The sequence below is a fragment of the Ursus arctos genome, unplaced genomic scaffold, assembly GCF_023065955.2.
Source record: "Ursus arctos isolate Adak ecotype North America unplaced genomic scaffold, UrsArc2.0 scaffold_3, whole genome shotgun sequence".
NCBI classification, from domain to species: domain Eukaryota; kingdom Metazoa; phylum Chordata; class Mammalia; order Carnivora; family Ursidae; genus Ursus; species Ursus arctos.
This window is the reverse complement of record NW_026622985.1, coordinates 83492570-83516521: the sequence shown is the minus strand read 5'-3', so window position 1 is coordinate 83516521 and position 23952 is coordinate 83492570. Positions and strand designations below refer to the sequence as shown.

Here is a 23952-nt window from a genome sequence, read left to right as displayed (position 1 = left end):
GAGTCACCGAGGCACCCCTGCACTCAAAATTCTTAAAAAATGGATAATGTGCAGTGGTGTCAAGGATATAAAGAAGTAGATGCTTTCATAGACTTTTGGAGAGAGTGTAAAATGGTAAAATTTTTTTGAAATGTAATTTGATAATCTACTCAAATTCAAATTTTCGTATTCCAGTTTTGAACAGGCTTATCCTCTTAACCAAGAATTCCTCTTCTAGACACCTATTTTAAGGGAGTATTCACAAATGTTCATGAAAGTGTTCAGGGCAAGATTTCAGAAAGAGCGATATTTGGAAAATGTGTATAAGTGAAATCATGTAATACTATATAAGTGCATAGAGCAAGAACTGGAAGGATGCACACCAGATTCCTTACAATGGATAGTCTGGGCAGACAAACAAAAAAGAATGAGAAGTTGAAAGATTTTACTTAACTTTTAAAAAAATTCAAACACGAACAATAATTTCATGTATAAAATTCAAAAAAACACAGAAGTATACAGAGGAACAGTTGAAAGAAAAAATCTTATACACTTACATACTTACAGTGATCACTGCGTAAGATATAGAGCTGTCCAATCAGTATATTGTACACTTGAAACTAATGTAACAACATGCATCAATTCTACTTCAATTAAAAAAAAATCTTATATAAATCTCGAAATATCAAACAAAACAATAAACTTGTGTCTCCCTGGTTGAAGCTTTCAGGGGAGGACTAGGCATCTTGATGAGCCCATTCAACCTTTTCAGGCCTGTAAGTATACTAGAGGATAAGCTCAGTTTTCAAACCACTAGACTATATGAACTCAGAAGATACTTCCTAGTCCCACAGGAGAATATAATGTTTTTGAGGCATTTAAAATTTCAGTTACATACATGAGAGTACATTTGGATTTTAGACCACTGCCATGGAGTTTGACCTTCAACTTAAATCAATCCTAGGTCAATATTAAGAAATGTATCTTCCTAGCCATTTAAATACTCTAAGACAACCTGTCAGCCCACTGCCAAATATAATACAACTACCAAATAAGCCACCTGCTATGGAAAAAAAGAGTATTTTTGAAAATATTTCTTCAGGATGTCTCCCATTTTAAAGAAACTCTAGTTGAGGAACACCATTTGGAAGTATTTGTACATTCACCGAACACACAAGGAAGGGGACTGTTCACTCATCCTGTCCTAAATGCCTCCTAGGGGCAATGACTGCACAGTGAGTAAGCAGGAGACCTCAGCAGTGGTTAACGGCAATTAAGTTGAACACAACCACAGAATCATAGTAATTTAAGACTCCCAGAGAGAAATGTGGGAAGTCATCCAAGCCACTAATCATTTATAACATTTTTTATATTATTTAAGAGAAACCGGCTATAGAACATCAAGCTTTTGTTCTTATACTATCAAGCTTTTGTTTTTATACCATCAAGCAATTAGAAAGAAATTTGAAAACATTAATGTGATGAGCAATAGCACTTAGTGCTTAGAAGAACCAGAGGAAGTGTGGGGTCCTCTCAAGAACCTGGGAGGACTTGCAATCACCTGGGCCTCAAAGAAGGTTCACATAAGAGATAGAGAGAAATCCTTGGTGTTTTACTTAAAAAAAAAAAATTCATGGCTCTAGTTCATTTCATGTCATCGGAACAAGTTATTTCCATTAAGGATGAGATGCCATTAGTCAGTCAAATATTGTTTTTCACTGACCATTATTAGTACAATGCTGTAGAAGTCCTACAATCCTAACTCAGGTACTGCAGTCAAGAGCAAACTATTAAACCACTAAAAAAAATCTTTGCTGGTGATGTTTCGAAAAGATAGCTTTAATATTTATAGATATACTTTAGATATATTGGGCCCACAAAGGTATAGTTATCAACAGCAAACATTTGATTATGGTTACTAGGAATCACTGCGGTTTTTAAAAAGCTGATGGTGGAAGATTTTTACACTTATAAACCTTATAAACCTTAACTGTCCACTTGTCTGCCCTCTCCCTAACTTACTGAAGATACTCCTCAAGTTCCATGAGGAATGAGGTGGTCAACCAAGGCTCAGTCTTGAGCTTCTCTTTGTATTTATTCTGACTTTAAAAGCTCAACGACCCTAGGGTTTCTATCTACCACACAGATGATTTACGAATTTCAACCCCTGAGCTGAATCTCTCCCAATTCATTCCTTGGAACCCCAAGGTGTCAACCTTTCATTTCACTGGCCTACACTAACCATCAGCTCATAAAAATTGGATTTCTCAAATTACATTGATCAGGATCCTAAAAAAAAAAAGGCTTCTTTGTTCCTATACTATTTCTGCTAGAATAAGACATGCTTATCAAATCAAGTATTTTAATGAGAAATGGGATTAAAGAATAGAGGGTTTCAGGCATTCAATAAGAATGTAATTTTCCCAGTACAAATTTCAATAAGAATTAAATATTTACCTGTATGCTTAATAGTTAAATATCTGTATCTATACAGCAAGATATGATCATAGAAACACACAAGTCAACCACTATCAAAGACTATGTTATACTTAAAAGTAAAAACTATCTTTTCCAAACATCACCAGCAAAGATTTTTCAATAGCCTATGCCCAAGTCCATCATCCACCATGATATAAACTGAGCACACAGCAAAGCAAACAAAGCAGAAATGTTGCCAATATTACAGCCGACACGCTCACCCCACCACTGGGAATTTCAGGCTGGAATAAGGTTATTAACAATTGTGAGCCTCTTAAAACAAATCAAGTTCCTTAATTAATTATTTGATGAACTGAGCTATATCAAACTGTAGTTTTTAAAAACCTAACATTAAAGGAGGGGGGGGGAAAGCCATAGAATATGTTTGGTTTTTCCACTCCGCTAAACAATAACCTTGCTTTCCTTAAAAAGATTCATATTTAATTAAAATGCCTCTCCTGATTAATTTTCCCAATTTTGATTAATTCAATTATTTCTGTCTTTGATACTTTGAAATAAATATTTGAATATAGGTATGTCCACACTTATTACAAACCGATATCATTTCATGTGCTTTTGTTGGAGTTTTATTGTTTTCTTCTATAGGTAGTAATATTGCTTTCACAGTTAGGAACTGTGTTTATATATGCACTTGTGAATGTATGCATGTTTACATGTAATAATAGCATTTTACTACTACCATTATAATAGTAAATTTACTATATTTACTAATATAAGCATATTATTGTTCCTAAAAACAGCATTATTACTATTATTGCTATTATTTGCTATTATGAAAACTAGGCACCTTCTTTCCCCTTCTGCCACAAATCTGCATACAACGCTGGAGGCAGACTCCCTGAAAGGCATCCACACACCACCCCTGTACCCCACCATACACGCACATACAGTTATGAATTCTTCACTCATCTGCTTAGACTCCCCATGTGTGGATCTGGAAACACAGAAACATTTTCCAACAAAGAAAACACCGATAAACATAACCCTATAAATTCTTTCAGCAAACATTTATTAGATACCAAAAAAAGCATATAATCATCAACATCTAAAAACATGAAGATCAGCATTTGAGGCTGATGGCTACAAATCTGACAGGATCAAGTCTTAAGCCCCTGATTGGCAGTTTTTCCTCCTCCTTTCCCGAAGATTAAACTGCAGCCAATTTTCATCCAGCCGGTGATAGATACTCTTCACCAACAAAGGAAGGAAGATTAAGCAAGACTGACAAATAAAGCTGAGAATCCATAGTGGGATTGCAAGAATGATGGACTAGATCAATGAATCCTGCTCCTAAATCAGAGATGCTTTGGGGAGAAAAATGCAACGACAGAAATCACTGATTACAGAGTCACCATATGGTCTCTTCCATTCATGGTGAGCACAGTCCAAAAACTGCTTATAAATCTGTTTTTTAAAATAACCCCCAAGATTCTAACAAAAGCTCTGACCCTTTATATAAATAGAGAAGATCCACGCTGGCAGAGCATGAGAAAAGCCAAATTCAAAACGCCACCACCACCCCAGGCCTAGGCAGGGCTCGTCACCTGCATTCCATCTTAGTACTGGACTCAAACATCTCCCTGATGCAGTCCATAAATGTACACACTGACAGCTTCAGATGTGCCCAGCACCATCGTGAGTGCAAAAAAGCCGGGCAGTGAAGAAAACGCTGGATAACTCAGAAGTACTGACAAGGTCCCTTTACTTAAAAATCTTAGAATCTAATTGGTAAAGAAGAAAAAGAGAAGCATCTCACCCTGGCAGAGTGCACAAACACAAAAGATCCATTGCTCCTCGAGTTCTCAATTGAAATTAGATGTCTAAATTAAGAAAAGAGGGGGTGAAAAATATTTTCCTGAACAAATGAATTTTCATTATGTTGTATTTCCTTGGGGAGCACCAATTATGCTGATGACAGAATACACGGCTTTACAGGAGGCCTGGGGTTGCATTACTTCTTATCTTAGGCACCTAAGCTTGTCAAAGGTCACTTATCATTAAGCGGTAATCTATGTCTTGAGATAACTCGCTACCTAGATTATGTCTCAATTGATTTAAAATAATTAAAAACACCCCCCAGTAAAGAAACAAAATAAATAGACTGAAAATAGCAAACCACCATTTAGGAAAAAAGGTTCCTTTTCTAATGAAAGAAAATGTTGGCTTCTCTCCAAAGCATATAAATACTTTAAATATTTGCTCAGCAATTGAATATGTAAACAAAATTTATTAGAGAAAAACTGAATAATAAGTAATAATGCAGGAAACAAAAAATATCACTGTGCTTCTAAAACATATTCCAAGCAAACATTGATAACAGATACTTTGCATAGCAAATAGGCCACTAAAGAATCAGACATTTCAGGTTCTTACATTTTCAGATTTCTTGTTCTTTCCTTTCTCTGAATTTCCCATTGCCTTAATGGCAATCTCAGAATTAAAATCAAAAGACAATTTTTTTTTTACATATAAATTTCACACTCCCCCACCCCGCTTTGCTGTCAAGTGTCTGACCCTGGTTTGATAATCTCATTTCCTGAGAATCAAAAAGCTGGAAATTTAAGCTTCCTAGAGTGTTAATTGCAGCCCTGCTCCATTGCTAATCAAAAAATTGGATGTTTTGCATGAAAATGCTTCTCTAATTAATTCTCAGTCATAAATCGCCCTGGTTTTAATAACCCCTCCTTGATTGGATAGCCTTTGAAGAGACAGTGCAGCTAATCCGCTAAACTAGAAAAAACACACGCAGAGGAAATAATAAGTGGGCTTACAAGGTATGAACTAGATGATTGCATTAATACTGTCAAACTTAAAAAAGTGAGTCTCCTTTCCGGGCTTTTCATGCCTCACCCCACACCCCAGTAAAATAAACCATGAAACTAGGAATCATGAACAAAGTCAACTGTCACAGAGGTCATGCATCAGAAGTCAAATCTTTTCACCCTCCTTCCGTAAAACAGCTATTCCTCTCATTTTTTAAAAAGAGGCTTCCCTTGGCATTTTTTCCCCTAGAAACTAGAGATCCAACAATGTCCACTTGTCACATTGTCTATTTTAATAAGACAGGGTTTTTGCTTCCCTCCTTCCCTCTGCTTCTGACTGACAAGATATTATCATACATATCTCTAAGAGGTGCTGAACTGGATTTTCATTATCCAAAATGTCAAGATTCGTTTTTGTCATCACAGAACACAGCTGGTCTACACCAGCAGCCCTTTGATTAATTCAAATGGAACAAGTCACCTATACATAACTTCATTTTCCCTAGACTGGGTCTTGCATTCTGCAAATTTTAATTTACAGCTTGTCAGTATAAGATACCATTTGCTGCCATGGCGGCACTCAAAGAAAAAAAGCAAGTCTTAATTAGCAGCACTTTGCATTAATCCTATGATTACTAATAAGGCAACAATTGGGAATTTTTAGCTTCAGAGCAGGACTTATTTAGAATTCACTCACTACCTATTTAGTAATACTGTACAAACTTTCAGAAGATGCTAGAACAATACAGATGCACAATGATGAGCATATTTAACAAATACTATTTTTAACACATAAATTAATAAAAATGTGGCTTTCCAGTTGACCTGTGAAATAGTTATGTCTCCTTTCTCTAAATTCATGAAGGTAGGTATAAAAAAAGTTATGCTAAACGAAATGACAGAGTAACAGGCTTGGACTAATGATTACAACAAGAGAAAAAGGACTGGAGGTTGATTCTGACTTGGATATAGAATGCTCGAACCCACAGGTCTATAGCCTTCTACCATCAATAAGATTACATTAAAAAATTCACAAGCCACCACGAGATACCACTGTACACCCACTAGAACATCTGAAATTAGAAAGACTAACAATACCAAGTGTTGGCATATACTGCTGGTGGAAATATAAAATGATACTCTCGCTTTAAAAAACTAGCAGTTTCTTAAAAAGTTGAACATACACCTACCACAGGACCCGCAACTCCACTCCTAAGTATTCCCAAGAGAAATGAAAATTTACGTGCCACACCAAGACTTGTACACGAATGTTTACAGCAGCGTTATTCACAATAACCAAAACCTGGAAACAACCCAAACACACATCAACAGCTAGAAGGATAAATAATGAGGTACAGTGTATCTCTGTTGTGGTATATCCATACAACAGAGTACCACGCAGCAATAAGAAAGGAACGAATTACTGACAGATGCAGTGACATGGATAAATGTCAAAGTCTTTATGTTCTCAAAGAAGCCAGTCACAAAACTGTATACTACATGAGTCCAGTTATATAAAATTTAGAAATTGCAAGCTAAACTATTGGGACAAATCATGTCAGTAGTTACCTAAAGCTGGGAACGGAGAGAGAAATGGTCTACAAAAGGGCACAAGGAAACTTGAGTGGTGAAAATGCTCGGTATCACAACAGGTAAACACATCTATCAAAACTCAACGAATTGCTCATTTTAAGTGAATGTGGCTTATTGTATGTAAATTACCTCAATAAAAGAGAAAAATGCACAAGCTATTCCAAATGTAAGTGATTCTGCAAACCCTATATAATAAACTCCATGATATCAATTGTTCAACTCTAACATTTATAAGTTGTGTGACTTTAATCAAGTTACTTAACCTCTATGAGCCATGGTTTTCTCAGCCGTAAAAAATAAGCTATTTGCCTTATTTAGCCCTCCTTCACAAAATGATTATGAGAGTCACGTGATAATTATGTACGTACTCCAAAAAAATGACATCTCAGTAACTTCACTCTTCTCTCTCAGATATTAGTTTCCCTTAACTTCCTTCCTAATTTAATCTGTGATATATTCATGTCTCACCTCAAGTATTACTAACATATTGGAAAAAGTACTAAGCTTGAAAAGACCTAAACTTCTACCTAGTTCACCATTTGGTTAATGTGTAATATTGTACTTCTTCTCATTTGCAAAAAGCATGAATATTTATTGGGTGCTTACTATAGATGCCAGACACTGTAGGAGGAAATTGAGATGTAAGGTAAACTCAAACACGGTGCCTGTCAGCTTGGAACTTAGGATAAATACTGAACATACATTTTACACAAACAATGAGAAAAACTGAGTAATTATAAGCAGGCCGTGTGCTACAAATGAGGAAGCTGACCTAGTTGGGCAGGGTAGAGAGGGATTAAAACAAAACAAAACAAAAAAAGTTTCCTCAAGGAAGTAAGAGTTGAGAGAATAAAAGAAGACGCTCCATGTAAAATTTTTTACAATACTGATTGACACATAGTAAGTACTTAATAAGCATTATTTAAAAATCATACAAGGCAGAGAACTACCTTAAAATTGACAACTACTTATCAAGGAGAAAGGGAAGGTGGGGTGAGCCAATTCCAGATATAGGGAGCAGCACACAAGGAGGCGGCAAGGCCTGAATGGGGATGGCATGTCCTGAGAAGCCCAACACGGCTGTGGTCAGAAAGGAGGCCGCGAAAGAGGCTGTGTGCAATTGGTGCCCAAATCAGGCAGAACATTATTAGGTGTATGAAGGGACATGGTACTTGATACTAAGAGATGGTTAAGGAAAAAAAAAAAAAATCACTGAATATTTTTAAGTCACTCTGGTTCCAATATAACGAATGGTCTGGAAGGACTCGAGGTGGAGGTATGACCAAACAAGAGGTGATGGCAATTAGGACCTGGGTGGAGGCGAAGTCGCTTTTAAAAAAATAAAGAATCGATGGGCTTGTAACAGTAGAGGGGTTAGGAGGCAGTAGTATCACTAGGATCTGGGAATAGATGAATCGCATACAGAAAAGGAGGATGACTTCCAGGTTTAGCAACTGGTAAGTGGACAATGCCATTTAATGAAATCAAATACACTGCAAGAGGCGAGGGTTTTGGGGTGGTGGGGAGAAGGGGAGATTGTGAGTTTGATTTGGACATGTTCAGGGTCGGGTGCTCGAGAGACAGCCCAGCGAGGTAGTAGACTCCGTACTGCTTTGCCTCAGAAGGCTATCATGATGGCGACCATTTTGTACTGTTGTATATATAAATTATTATAAATGTTTTTAAACTGTCATTTCCTACTGTAAAGTCTACAAAACCACAGAAACACTATTAGACCACCATCCTTTCTCAAAGTCCCTCTCAGCTTCCAAATCAAAGTCATAGACAACTGAAAGGCAGGAAGGAAGACTGACAGCTAGAATAAATTTGGTTCTTTTCCTTGCTTACAGGAAGAACTATTCTAGCAACTTCTACCCGTTAGTCTGAGGAAGTATTTGAGAATCTGAAAGGGGCAATCATGGAGTATCAAGACTGGGTCGCATATTAGTATTCTATTGACGTGTAACAAATTACCACAAGTTTAGCAGCTTAAAATGATACAAATTTATTACGTCACAATTTCTGTGGGTCAGAAGTCCAGGCCTGGGTTAGCGGGATCCTATGCTCAGGGTCTCACTAAAATCTAAAATCAAGGTCAACCAGGGCTGCAACCTTATCTGAGGCTCCAGGTCCTCTTCCTAGCTCATTCGGGTTGTTGGCAGAATTCACTTCCTTTTGGTTGTAGGACTGAGCTGTGTGTTCTGGCCGGCTGTTGAACTGGCTCTTGACTCCCAGAAACCAGCTATGGGTACCTGCCACATAGCATGCTCTTCCCACAAGAATTACTTCCTCAAGGCCAGCATCTGCTAGTGATTCTTGTCTCTTAAGAACTCACATGGTTAGGTTAGGCCCACAAAGTATAATTTCCCTTTTGAATTACTTAAAGACAATCAGTAGGGACTTTAATACATCTGGAAAATCCCATGACAGTTGCCTTATAATGTAACCTAATCGTGGGAATGATACTCCATCATATTCACAGATCCAGCCCACACACAGGAAGAGGAATTATAAAGGTTGCAGGTGATTGGGATCCTTTTAGGGTTCTGCCCACCACCAGTAGGAATATCAGTAAGATACATGTAATAAAGATATAATTCAAAATAGAAAACCATTGACCAAAAAGTGGCAAAGAGGAAAGAGAGGAGATATCTTTATATTCCACCTCAAAAGTTCTAACAAATTAGTAAGTGATTTTTCGCAAGAAAGGCCACCTGAGAATTCTGGGTAAAAATGTATATACACCATCAGGCCTTCCTAGGAAGAACACAAGGTCACTTCTCTATAAAGAGCTGTACCATAAATTAGTGAATTGGGATATAGCTTGCACACTAAATAATTGTATCCAGAAACGACTGCCAGATTGAGGGGAGGAGAAGAGCAGCACAATTAGGGAGAGCGCAGAGATTCTTTTTAAAAATGAAAACAACAGGGGCGCCTGGGTGGCTCAGTTGGTTAAGTGTCTGCCTTCGGCTCAGGTCATGATCCCAGGGTCCTAGGATTGAGTCCCGCATCTGGCTCCTGAGCAGGGAGCCTGCATCTCCCTCTGCTAGTCTCTCTCTCTCTCCGACAAATAAGTAAATAAAATCTTTAAAAAATAAAAATAAAAAATGAAAACAACAAGGTGCGTGGGTGGTGCAGACGGTTAAGCATCTGACTCTTGGTTTCAGCTTGGGTCGTGATCTCGGGGTCGTGAGATGGAGCCCTGTCATTAGGCTCCGTGCTCAGCACAGAGTCTGCTTGAGATTCTCTCTCCCTCTCTGCCTCTTGCTCGTGTTCTCTGTCTCTCTCTCTCTCTCTCTCTCAAATAAATAAATCTTAAAAACAACAAAAAGCAAAACAAAAACGAGAACCGTAAGGCAGACTACACATCCACCAGAATGGCAAAAACTTAAGAGGCTGATAAAATCACATTGTAGTGAGAACGTGGAACTGAAATTCTCAAGCAACTTCTCATTATTTCTGTAATTGTAAAATGCCTATTAGTATCTTCTAAAGCTAAACGTATGACTGTCTCATGATCCAGCAATTCCACTCCTAGATATGTCCCTAAAAGAAATTAGTGTTTCTGTACAAAATGGCTTATAGCAGGTTTGTCATAGCCCCAAAGTAGAAATGATAAATATCTATAAACAGGAGAATGAATAAATTGTCCTCTAATCATACAACAAAATATATAGCAAGAAAAACAAACTGATACATATGATAACATGAATGAATCTCACAGACATCATGCTGAGCAAAAGCAGCTCGATACACGAGATGTTATATGAGTCTATCTACACAGATTTAAAGAACAGGCAAAACATAAGTGACAGCATTATGAATCAGAGGAGTGGCTACCCTGAGGGGATGGTACTGACTACGAAGCAGATGAGAAAGCCTTCTAGGGGCTAGTTACAGGTGTGTATCTACACGCAAAAACTTGGCTCTATATTTAAGGTAAGCACAGTTATACACTTTATTGTAGGTATATTCTACTTAAATAAAAAGAGAATAAAATGGTGAGAATAATAAAAAAAATAAGGTAGAAAAAAGGAAGAGCAGAAAGGATTCAGTTCATAGGGAACTAAAGCTCATATGCTAGAGACAATCTCTGTTTATATAACATATATTCTAAAAGTTATTGAGACAGCTACAAATTTCAAAGTGTCAACAAATAATTATGGCTAAAATCCCAGCAAACATCATCTAAAACCAACCTAATTGTTCCCCTTGGGCATTATATTTGTCCAAAAATGTCCTAGAAGTGAAGGTATAAAAAAGAACCATACTACCATTTAGGTAACAAAGGATTTCAATTTCTTAGGAAATAAGTCCAAATTCTGCATCTGAGGAAACTCCACCTATTGAGTTCATCAGAGTAAACAGTTTAGAAATGATCAGAGACAACCATTCAATTTAGATGCTAAAGAATTCTTACGGCACAAGATCTTCTCTTGGGAAATTCTTTTTAAATGATTCAATAAGGCATTCAAGAGGAGTCAGGATTACTGATTCCCAGTAAGAGTCATAGAATCTAGAAAGGAGAGATAATCATAGATGAGTGGTGTATCCCATCCCATCAACAGCCTCACTTTTACCTGTCCTCCTCCTGCAACCATGCTGTGGGGAATGACGGCCATACACAGTTAATTGCTCACCTTCCAAGCCAAGTCAAAAATTTCCCTTTCAGATTAGCTGCCATCTTTTTAAAACTAGTTTCAGTCACACACCTTTTATTGTTTTTAAGAATTTATGTTGTTTTCAAAAGATCATTTCTATTTATGATACGCATCTGAGATCTCTGCTAGCTCTAAGGCTTTTTAGGTTAAGAGTTGTTAGCAAATTACAAGTTAGAGTATAACTCCTTTCTCTTGTTTTTTGTTTTTACTAGTAGCCAGGAAGTGACTTCAGAATGAAGGTAAGGGGCAGGCAAGACAACGGTGTTTGTAAAACATCGCCAAATGATCAGATGTAAGGTAGTTAATTCAGAAAGAGAAGGAATGACCTTTCCATTTAACCTCCTATTTTGCCATATACTAATCATCCTCAATTATTTACAGAGTAAAATGCAGTTAGTGGCATTGAATATCAAACTGATTTCAAAGAGAAATGGCCACTTTCATTATTGCCATGAGTATTTACCTCTGGGTGGATGTAAGTGGTAAGAACAGGTCACTAAAGAGTCACTAAGTGCTGCCCACCCAGACCACCTCAGTGGATGCCACTTAACATCACTTGATTGCAATGATCACCGATGAAAGCACAATTTGTCAACACTCCAGAAGAACTTTTGTCAAAGAAGAGAACAGGGGGATAAAAGGACTTTCTAAGGACCATTCTGGGAGATTTTACTGGAATATATTTGAACATTAGCATGCCTATTCATCCACTAATTTAAAAAAGAGTAAGCGTCTCCTATGTGTGAATGGTGCCAGGTGCTGGGGGGGGGGGCACCCCAGATAAATTAGCAATAGTTAACATTTAATCAGTACTTAATTCGTGCCAGGCACAGTTCTCAACACTTTATATGTGTTAACACATTTCATCCTCACCACAGCCCTATGACATAAGTATATTCACTCTATAGAAAGTGAAACTGACACACAAAGGAGTCAGTTTGCCCAAAGTCACCCAAGCAGTAAGCCCGACTGCAGACACCATGCTCTGAACCTCTAACTAGTCCTCAGACTCCGATCTTTAGGAACAGACCAAGTACTGAGAATCAAGAACCCAGAGCTCTGGACCGGCTGAGAGTCATAGAAATCATTTAACTTCTCTCTACTAACTGAGAAAACTAGTTAAGTGACTTGGCACAAAATCACAAAGCGAGACATTAAGAAGATGAATGGTAGCTTGATTTTAGTAATAAAAATACAGACCCACCCAGGAGCAAAAAGTAAAGAATTCATATTCTTCAAAGAGTTTAAAATGAGCACTCAAATTAATAGATCAACCAAAACCTAAAAAGGAGAAAGTAGTATTTGCAATCTAAAAAGAGAAGCAGGAGGAGGGAAGCTCCAACACTGGACTTAGGAAGGGGAACAGTGATGAGCAATCAAACACTGCTGAATGCCTTAAATATGAGGGAGTCGATAACAGATTCGGTCAGATTAGATGTGGTTAGATTAGGCTGGATAGATTTAAGCAAAACTAAAAGAGAAACCCTGAAAATAAGTTAAAAAAAAAAAAGCTATCTTTACCCCTAACACTCCATAAAAACTACCCTCTTCTTATATTTCCTATCTTAAATAAAATCATTACCTACCCAAGTCACCAGATTAGAAAACTGGGAATCAGCCAAAACGCCTATCTTTGCTCAAACTCCACAAAGAAGGAGTCATCATGTTCATCTGACTCTTCCTCGAAACTGGCATTTGGATCTACTCCCCCCTCCACCCTCTCTGCTGTCACCTCCTAAAAAGCTGGCATGATCTTATAAGCTCTCACCTGAAATAACAACATAACTTGCCTCACTATACTCAATTTATCCCCTACAGAACCCCTGGGATACTTTTTCTAGAATGCAGATTTCATTATGTCACTCTCCTGCTTTAAGCCCCTGGAGGACAAAAACCATGTCTTCTCGCTGTTATACCAGGTCCTCTGAGACCTGCCCACCTGTCTCCCTCTTCTAAGTCCTATCTTTCCTAATATTCTCTGCTTCAACCCCCAAATACCTACTATCCTATGAAGCTCTCACATATCGCGGTGTCGTTTCCATCTTCTCCCTACTTGCAGTGAGTGCTCTTTCCTGGGGCAGTGTGGCTAACTCACCTTTCCAACTGCAATATAGAGATTCCTTCTTTGTAACACCTTCTATGACTCTGCCTGGCAACATTCAGTGTTTTCTCCTCCATGCTTCCAGACGTATTTACAACATTCATTAAAACTGTGTCTGCTTGCAAGTCTTGTCTTCCATGACACCTAGAACTCTCCTATATGCGGATTTTCCAGGAACAGGCCTAGAATATAGGTAGCCTAGAAATGTTGCCTATAAGCTGTCACCTCTGATCTGTCAATTGATACAACAACCCTAAGAAATACGCAGGGTAAGTGTTGCTAACTTCATTATACAGATGAGCAATCTAGGGCTCAGAAAGGTAACGTGACTTGCCTAGTAAAAGCAGGATGAGTAATAGGTACTCCTTCCACTAAACCACCGTGCTCCCCAAGCTACTCGTAGCACAAACAGCTGCACCAATATTCCACATATGAACATCACTAACCAACTGAACAGGGATATGTAAATTAGTTAACTGGTGCTGAAATCAGACGTTAATGTGCAAACAAACAGGGACTTATTTGAGCTAAGTGGGCATGAATATGCAAATGAACTGGCTGCAATTCAGTAGATGTCATCACAATTCTAGGAATGAACATCCTATATTATGACTATTACAATATTCATGTAGCATTCATACATACTATCATATATTACTGTAATATGGGCTTTTTGAGTTTAAAATTGTGGTGAAGCCAAAAGTAACTTGATGCATATTTTCATCCACACAATTACAAGCTGGAAATCAGATGTGAGCACACAGAACTCTTCAATCTCCATACACAACCAAGCTGCCATTTGCAGTCCAAGCTGAACAAGGTACTCTGTAATTAGGTAAGGCTAGTCCTTCATGATCCGGTCCCTGCCAGTATCTCCAGCCAAATCTACCTTGCACATCCTAAATACACTACAATAGTTGCATTTAAAATAGTTGTTTTTCCTACAAAAAAATTAATCAAGGGGCATAGCTATACCATTTGAATACCCCTCAGAAAATCCAGTACAGTGATTGCATTTAGCTTATACTCAGGTGTAACATGACTTTTATTTTCCTATCATCACCAGGACACCATTGGTTCTATCAATTCTTAACCTCTTGTTATCATGAACAATGGCCCAAGCCATTCTCAACAGCTTTGGTGTCCCTTCTATTATCTCTGGTTCCTGAAAGTAACAAATTATAATCAGTAGTGGTCTGTATACATAAACTGAGTTCCTTAATAGAAAAAGTTAGGGACACCTGGGTGACGCAGTCAGATGAACGTCTGACTCTTGGTTTTGGCTCAGGTCATGATCTCAGGGTCATGGGATCGAGCTCTGTGTCAGGCTCCGAGCTCAGTGCAGAGTCTACTTGAGACTCTCCTCTCCCTCTGCTCCCACTCCCCAGTGTTTTCTCTCTCTCGAATATTTTTTTTAAAAAAGTTATATCCTTCTAACTCATGTTATGAAACAAGAAAAGACTATATGCTCACACTTCCATACATTTATCCCTGCCATGTCCACTGCCTGAAATGCCCACCCCTCTTTTATCTGCAAAGCTTCTCTTCATCTTTCATAAGCAGCTTGAAACACCTATGAAAGCCTCCCTGCCTTCCCAGCACTGTATACACATCTTAGTTACAGATCTACACAACTCCATCATAATGTGTATCACCGTGCTGTGATCACTTGTTTGCATGTTGAATTAATCAGGATATAAGCAGAGCTTCAAGTAGCAGAGAACCAAAATACCATGGACTTGAACAAGACACTTTATTCCTATCTCACAGAGAAGTCTGGGATGGTACAGTGGCTCTGGTCATCAGAGGTCCGACGCTGCACAATATCCAGCTCAAGCGGCTTCTATCTCACCATTGCTCCACCATCTCGTCCGCACGGTCTCAGATGGCTCCCCACCACACGTCATTCATCCTGTGTGAGAACACGTTCACACACACTGGGCTGGGAAAAAAGGGACAGCCTGTTCCGTCCCTTTAAATATAAGACCTGAAGTTATACACATCACTTTCATGTACATTCTACTGGTTAGAATTAAATTACATGTTCATGGCTGGCTAGAAAACACAGGACACAAAAGTAGACTAGCTGCTGACCTCACCGGGCACTGGGTTCTGACGGGCGAGATGAGGCTGAGGGAGCGGGGGGCGGGGAAGTTGGCAGGGAGCACTCCTGCTCCTGGAGCTGACTGCTCAGGAACTATTTTAGGGACAGTTGGAGTTCAGTAGTAATGCACTGCTGTGGCATGAACCTGGCATTGCAGTGGAATGGTGCAGGCCAAGAACCAATCTAGCTCTCGCAGAACACTCCAAATTTCCCGAAGACTTTCCTGTAGGAGCATTACACTACAGATGGTTGTGTCTCTGGGGACTTAAGAGGCCTTTTACAAATTATTATATTTGTACTTCCTATGAAATGTATAATATCTGGATGTATAGACCATTTTAGTACAGTTTTAAAAATACAACAGCATCTCCATCGCTTAGCTTAAGAAATAGAACAGTACTATTATCCTTGAAGCCTTGAGCTCCTCTCTGATTATCCCCTCCTCTATCCTTTCCAGAGGTGATCTCTTTCCTGAATTTTCTGTTCATGCTCCCTACCTTACCTTCTCCACATTTTCATCACATAAAGATACACACCTCACCATATTACTCAGTCCTGACTGCTTCTGACCTGCACACAGATGGCATTCGACCATATATCATCTTTTGTGATTGCTTCTGAGAGTCGACCAAGTTACTATACAGTACAGCTCATTCGTTTTCATTGCTACATAGTACTCTACTGCACGGCTAGGCTGTGATTTATAAATCCATTCTCCTGTCCATGGTATTTGAGTTACTTCCACGTTTTTGTTATTCAAACAACACTACTATGAACTCAAGTGTCAATCAGTTTTGCTTTTCACGTTTCAGTTCTCAACGCACCCAAAATTTAGTTTCCTAAATGATGAGTTTCAAATTCAACATCTTTTTTGTTTATGGTTCATCAGTTGTCTGACCACCCATTATTGACTCCCTGTCCCAGCCCTACAAATCTATAATGTCATCTGTCTCCTTACCAATGTTCCTTTGTAGAGCGCTCTGCTTCGTTTTGTCATGGTGCCTCAGGTGCTCCATAGAAGAGAGGAGCAGATGGAGGAGGGGTCTGGGCAGGTGGGGCTCTGAGTCCCAGACCCCATTTAGTCAAGCCACCTCCACCTCAATCTGCTTTCTATACTCAACTCTGAAATAAAACATACAGAAAGCAGGTTCTAGGACTAAAATAATGAACTCAAAAAGTACTAGATTAGGGTGTCTGGGTGGCTCAGTCGGTTAAGCATCTGCCTTCAGCTCAGGTCATGATCTAAGGGGATTGAGCCCCAAGTCTGGCTCCCTGCTCAGCGGGGAGCCTGCTTCTCCCTCTCCCTCTGCCCTTCCCCCACTCATGTTCTCTCTCAAATAAATGAAGTCTTAAAAAAAAAAAGGACTAGATTATGAACTCCAAAGCACTTGCTACCATTAAAATCTACTGTTTTATTTTCTAGACCTCATACTACATGCATGCGTATGTCAATTTCTTCTGAATTTTGGTAATAGATCACTTCAGATAAGGTCATCTCGAACTAGTAATATTCCTGAAAGGACTCAACCCTCATTCTGAAAACATAAAACTATCTTATGAATTGTGTCTTATCAGGACAATGATCAAGTTGTTCTCTGGCATTCTCATCAATCTAAAAATTACTTTCCCCACATTCCCCATGAATGTTTCTGATCTTCTCTATTTTCTAAAACAGCTCAAGTCAGAATTAGTTGCATCATATAAACTACTAAATTTGGCAAAAATATTACGAAATTAATGTGGGCCAAATGGTTTAAAAAATACAGGCTTCAGAGGGGAGAGGGGTGGGGGAATGGGATAGCCTGGTGATGGGTAGTAAGGAGGGCACGTATTGCATGGTGCACTGGGTGTTATACGCAACTAATGAATCATTGAACTTTACATCAAAAACCAGGGATGTACTGTATGGTGACTAACATAATATAATAAAAAAATATTTAAAAAATATGACAGTAACTTCTGTCATATTTAAAAATGTCATTTTTTAAAAAAAAGTTAACTTACTTTTAAATTGTTCTGATACATGCTAGAAATTTGTAATTTTTTTCAAATTTTTTATTTAAAAAAAACTTTTAACTCAAGTAGTATATAAAGAGAAATGCCTATGTATCACTTTTCAATCTCACTTAAGAGTATTCACTCTTTTCCCATATCTGCATGTGTGAATGATTAATGGGCAGAACAAAGGTTTCTTAAAATAAGGTAATAGGTCATCAACTAGTTCTGCATCATGACCAGGGATCATTTCTCGAGAGTGAGGTTCATAGGCTTTCCTAAGGCTTTGTGATAGCTGTTTTGCACTCTCGGGATCCAACTGTCCGTCCCATGACCTCCAGGCTCCTCCACATGGCTCGGATACCAATGGTTTGTTTGACTTTGTTTGAACTACAATTCTTCAGAAAATAAACCCATGTCATAAATTAAATCCAGAAACAAAGAACAGTTTTAAATAAAATAAATATCTACATTGCAAAGATTATGGCAAAGAGGTGATACACTTAGTGACAACCTTGGCATGAGAATACTTTTATTTCCTAAATGATCTGAAATAATGCATTAGTCTGTTCATGACCTCAGGAAAATATATTTATTACTTACTAGTTCTTAGGAACATATAAAGAAATTAACATTTATAAAAATTCTATTATAATTTCATTATAAGACAAATCTTACATATGAGGAAGTTAAGATCAGTCTTTTAAAAAAGGAAGAATATAAATATATAAAAGGAAGGGGAATCAATTTTATACACTATTTTAGAATCTAAAACAGAAGAGATAACTACGAAAGATTAAGGTTATTTTGAAATAATTATATGCAATTTTAAGAAGAAAAAATGTATTTTTTCATGTCCCCTGCATATTGCTACATAGTTATTAACAAAGTCATTATGTAAAATTTAAGACTACAAAGAATTTTCTAATCGTATTTCAAGATATAAAGCTTTACAAGTGCTCTTATATTTGAGGCTGTGGAACAAATGTGAAGGATGAGTATAAAATTGCTGTACCTCACTCCAGCCAAAATGTCCCTGAAAATGTGCACATAAATGAAATCTTGCTTTAAATGCTCCATTACAGAAAAGTTTGCTATTTGAGAGACTCCTATTATAAATCCTTTTGTAAAAAAGGATAATCAACTCATGGCTAATGTATTTCAAATATCACTCTACCTTAAGGCGAGGTACCCCCAAACAGATTAATTACATATGATATCATTAAGTATTCACAACCTCAGTCACCAACAACCCATTAGAGAGAAAACCTCAGAAAATTCAGGTCAGGTCAGTATAAGAGCCCAGTTTTCCTGATGCCAATACTTCCATATTTACCATGTAAAGCAAATCCTCTTAGAGAAGTTAATTCTCAAGTGGTTGGAGATTTACAGAATATTTTAATATCAGGGCTATAGAAATGCCACTCATTAGACTAATGGGAATAAAATAGCACTCTAAAGGTAATATTATTGAGTATAAACAGAAGTACTAAGTAGCCCCAAGACAGAAAAGAAACTGTAATCAAAACTGAGTATACATTTCTACTTGGATCAATGACAATTAATGTGCTCTACCCATTTGAGTTTTATTATCTTAAAAATGAACGAAGAAGATAAATCACAGGACTTCTACTCTGCTTATCAAACCTCCCACTAGGCTTTTTCAAATGAGTAGGCCTGTACCTGCAAATAAGGAGATACGGAGGATAGAGGCCTCCTCCAACCTATACTTTTTGAGTGCTTAATTCAAGCCAAGCATTGTCCCAGGCACTGGAATGCACTAATGAGTAAGACTTGCATTTTGGGAATTCAGAAGCAAGTGCAGAAACTTACCAAGTGAGGAAGACAGGTAGAAATTAAGTATCATGAGAAAAATTAAAAAAACATGTGATAAAGAATGATAGGATGGTGGTGGGGAGTGGGCAGGATGCTGAAAGAGGTCAGGAAACAATAACAAGATGTGGGCAGGAGACCTAGATCTGGAAGTCACCTGCACCTAGGCGCTAAGCAAAACTCAGTCTGGGCTGAGATAGCTGAGGAGAGTCCACAGAGTAAGCACAGCTAAGGTCCCAGGACCAAACCTTGAGACACCCCAATATATGCAGGAAAAAAGGAACACGGCTGGCCGGAGGATCAAGTGAGATGAACACGGGGAAGAAAACACTGAATCTGCCAAGATGGGGATCACTGGTGACCTTGAGAGGAGCCAACTCAGGGGAACAGTGAGACTGGAGGGGTGGAGAAAACAAGAGAGAAAGAAGTGGGTGCAGTTCTTCCAATTTCACCATGTTCAATTTTTTAAAGCACCATTTTAATTTAAATAAATTACAACTACTCTAATTTTCCCAGAGTTTTAATATCAAATTTGTATAGTCACAACATCCCCCCTAAAGTAGTCAGAACTCATAACAGCTCTATTTTTCAAATGAGAAAACCACGGCACAGTGGGACTGAGTAACCTAAGAGCTTATTTTGGTCACGAGCAGCACTATTTTGAGTTTTTTTTTTAAACCCCTAGTGAGATAACGTGTTCGTCAGTTGCCCTATTTCCCAAAGAATCCCACGTTAAACCTGAGAAGCCGTACTCAAGCTAAGTGTTTGTTAAAACTACTACATTTCTAACCTGTAGCACGGCTGTCTAAGCAGTACAATGAAGCAGTGGAGAGGCTCAAAGCAACGGGAAGTCTCTGATGAACAGAGACACACAAGTTAGATCTCCACCTGTTACCGCGCACACTTTGAAACGGCACCCCCACCTCCTGGGCCCAATTGCCAACAGCAGACTATATAATGAGCCATCTGTACCTGAACGGAGCCAACTGAGATGGGTTGATGATACCAAAGAAATCTCATTTTTACATTCTTTTTTCCCCTTGTGCGTTGTTGGGTTGAGTCACATTTTTAATTGCATGATGAATGGGAAATGTTGGCAGAAACTGAACTTTTATAAAATTTGAGCTTTTTAATGTTACTTTGATGGTCTTCCTGGTGGATTTTCTTTGCCGCAGAAAGAAAAGTTGACCTCTGAACCAAACCACTGGGAAGCGAAACCTGCAGCTATGTGGTGGTGAGAGGAGAGACAAAAATCTTCTGCCGGCCTCTTAGGGATTTGACTGAACTATTCAATTATACCTTTTCAAGGATAAACTGAAATGCAGATCTCACTGTGGTCCTTGGACCAGTCAGATGAATAGAATAACTGAAAAAGGCTGGCCATTTTTTAATGGAAAATAGGTGTGATTTTCCCCTTTTCCTGCTGAGCTGTTAAAAGCATTCATCAGAGACACTTTAACTTCTCAATGAAATACCATCAAACTTTTACAAAAACTCATCAGCTGAGCTATTCTCTCACCATGCATGTGATCTGTCAGCTCAGCTAAATTATTTTTTAATGATCATTATGAACATGATATGTTTGCTGACTACTTTCCTCCCTGTAACCGGAGATAAATGCTCCTATTTTGCTGAACACTGTTAAGTAAAACATACTCTCGCACATAGTTCCATATTTCAATCAACTTTCAACTTTCTGAAAAATGAGAAAGTTCCTAGTTTGATGATAGAGATTCTTCAGTTAACCACCCTCACAGAATAAACTTCCTCCGTAACAGAGCTGGATTTAAAACATGTTTTTCAATTTTATACAGCAGTACTGTCCTAGGCCAGACAGCTCAGTGGCAACATTCCTACTTAATGAAGCTATGTACGACTGGAGAGAACAAAAACAGATCGACACACAGACTCTACTTCTCCCTAAACTTAAAAACTAATAGAACCTATGGAGCCGATACTGGCTCTCAGTGGCCGCATCTCCCCTTGGGGCCCTTCCTAGCTCTCCGCAGTAAGCTCTCTAGCCCACGTTCGACGTCAACTGTCCTCATTTGTTCTGTCGCTGAGTCAGTCAGTATTTACTGAATATTTACCATACTAGGCACTGTGCTAAGGATAGGAAATAAAATTGTATTTCTCTCCTGAACTTCAAGTTTCGTGGTAGGCTCAAACAAGTTAGCACTGATCCACAATACAGTGTGGAAAGTCCTCAGAAAGGGAATGTCAAAGATGTGGTAGGAGGACACAGCACGGGCCACAACCTGAGAGAGGAAATGGGGGGACAGTCATCAGACTTAAGTGACAACTAAATTTAAGTTGGAAAGCGGAGAAGGATTTAGCTAAAGAGACAAAGAGAAGGAGTACAAAAACTGAAGTGATAGGACTAGTGAGAACAATGAGAACAACAGGGCTAGAGGAGGAGGAAGACATAATACTTCCTATTCAGTCAGCAGTTCTCTAAACACTGCTCATTGCTTACCTCAACGTGGCTTTCACAACAGCCTCGTGAGGTGGGTACTGTTATTTCTGTCTCCACTTAGGGGTAGGTAAACCGAGGCACAGAGGTTGCAAAACTAGTAAATGGGGAGCTAGATTGTGTCAGCAATCTGGGCCCAGAACCCTCGCCTCTTCATTGCTTTGCTCCAGGGTCTCTCCAGAAATCATGGACCACTGGGGCCACAGCTGCAAAAGCCATTGTGCATGGCTGAGAGTGCAAAGCACTCGCTATTCTCACTAACAAAAAAGAAGAAAGAGTCTACCATCAGTCATCTGTCTTGGTTGACTAATTATGCTCGAATGTGAATGAACGACAGGTTGTGCTGCTGTCCTGTTAATTATGTGGTCTACCTTTTCATCACTACGTGTCAAACAAAAGGCTTCCTTGTGGTGGGGATGTTGGTACAAAGGGAGGCTGCGTGTGTGTCGGAGCAGAGGGTATGCAGGACGTCTCTGCTCTTTCTCCACTCAACTTTGCTATGAGGCTAAAACTGCTCTAAAGAATTAAGTGTATTGATGAATAAAAAGTGAAATGATCTAAAAGAAAAAAAGAAAGGCTTGCTTTGTCCCCATTAAAGAAATTTCATGTACTACGAACCAAGTAGAGAGAAATTATGGAGGTAAATTTAAAGTTTCTTGAAGTCGACTCAACGATTACAATAAGGGCGTGGAATATGGAGGATCGCTCTAGCCCTACGCGATCAACTACAGCCCCTGAGCGGCAGTTCAGGTACAATCAGTCCAATGGAAATGTGTGCTCTGTTACCACCATTTCCTTCCAAGCTTCTCAGTCCAGCCTATACCCCCGGGAGGCAGCTGCTTGCTAGAGCCTGGGTCACCTTCCGCCTTCACTCCTTGACTTGTTCCAATCCTAACTATCCCCTGTACCCATGTACTTCGGGACTCCAAGATGCACACTTCATGCTTCCAACAATGGAGAGCAAAAGGCTAATTTCCTTTTCCTTATATTCTCAAACATATGTCTAGGCATTTAGTTCCGGTAACTATACCCATGAGCTGTGGAATTATTACTGCGGTATAGGCATGAGAGAGAAGAGCAGCCTCTTTGGGAAAATTTATAGGTATTTAGATTAACAATGGAGATGGAGGTAGAAATGGCTAGGTGGTAGTCCTTAAATCCAGAAAGGCTGGCTGGTTACTGCATAATGTTTGGAAACATGATAAATCTTGAAAACTAAATATTTAATTGTGCAGTCTGCTCACTGCAAAATATTTCAAGTGCCTCTAATGCATCCCCCAAAATGGAAGTGTTCTTATGCGTCCCTCGTACAGGAAGCCCACAGTTTTAAAATAATTTAAATCATCACTCCCTTCTCTCAACTCCTCGAGCATCTTCATGCACATCATTTACTTAGTCGTTAGCACTGACTTCCTGATACTATTACTGATATTCATGCCTTACTTTCATAGCTGGATCTTAAGGCTTCATCTTCCCTTTCCTTCTACTCAACCTCCATCCCCTCCGATGCCTAGGACGGCAGGCACTTAGCAGGACTTCATAAATCTTTCTTAATTGATTGCATTTACCATGATTAGCATCCTTGTCACAGAAGAAAATGTTATTGGATTTTTAATTTAATTACATTTGCTTACGATTTATTTTCTCAAGTATTTTCTCCTACAGATTACAACTGTTTAGTAACCACATATGGCTATCGAATATCCTGTATATCAAAGCTAGCTTGATTACAACATCTCACTTAGAGGCATCTTTCTTCCTTTTAAATAACAACAGAAGTTGCATTTGCCCTTTCCCCAATCCCAGGTACTCCTGCTACATTCCAGAACGTATGGAAAGCACCGATTAAGTATAACAGTGACAGTCACAGAAGACTGGCATTCCCCGAGACTATGACTGGACTCGTATCTGCCATGTTTAAGCACCAAGAGACTGATCTCCTATCTTTT

General features: G+C 38.7%; 1 protein-coding gene across 1 annotated transcript in view; it reads right to left on the bottom strand.

Moving 5' to 3' along the window:
* EXOC4 (exocyst complex component 4) overlaps positions 1-23952 on the bottom strand; it is a 722726-nt gene that overhangs the window by 496560 nt on the left and 202214 nt on the right. The window lies entirely within an intron of this gene.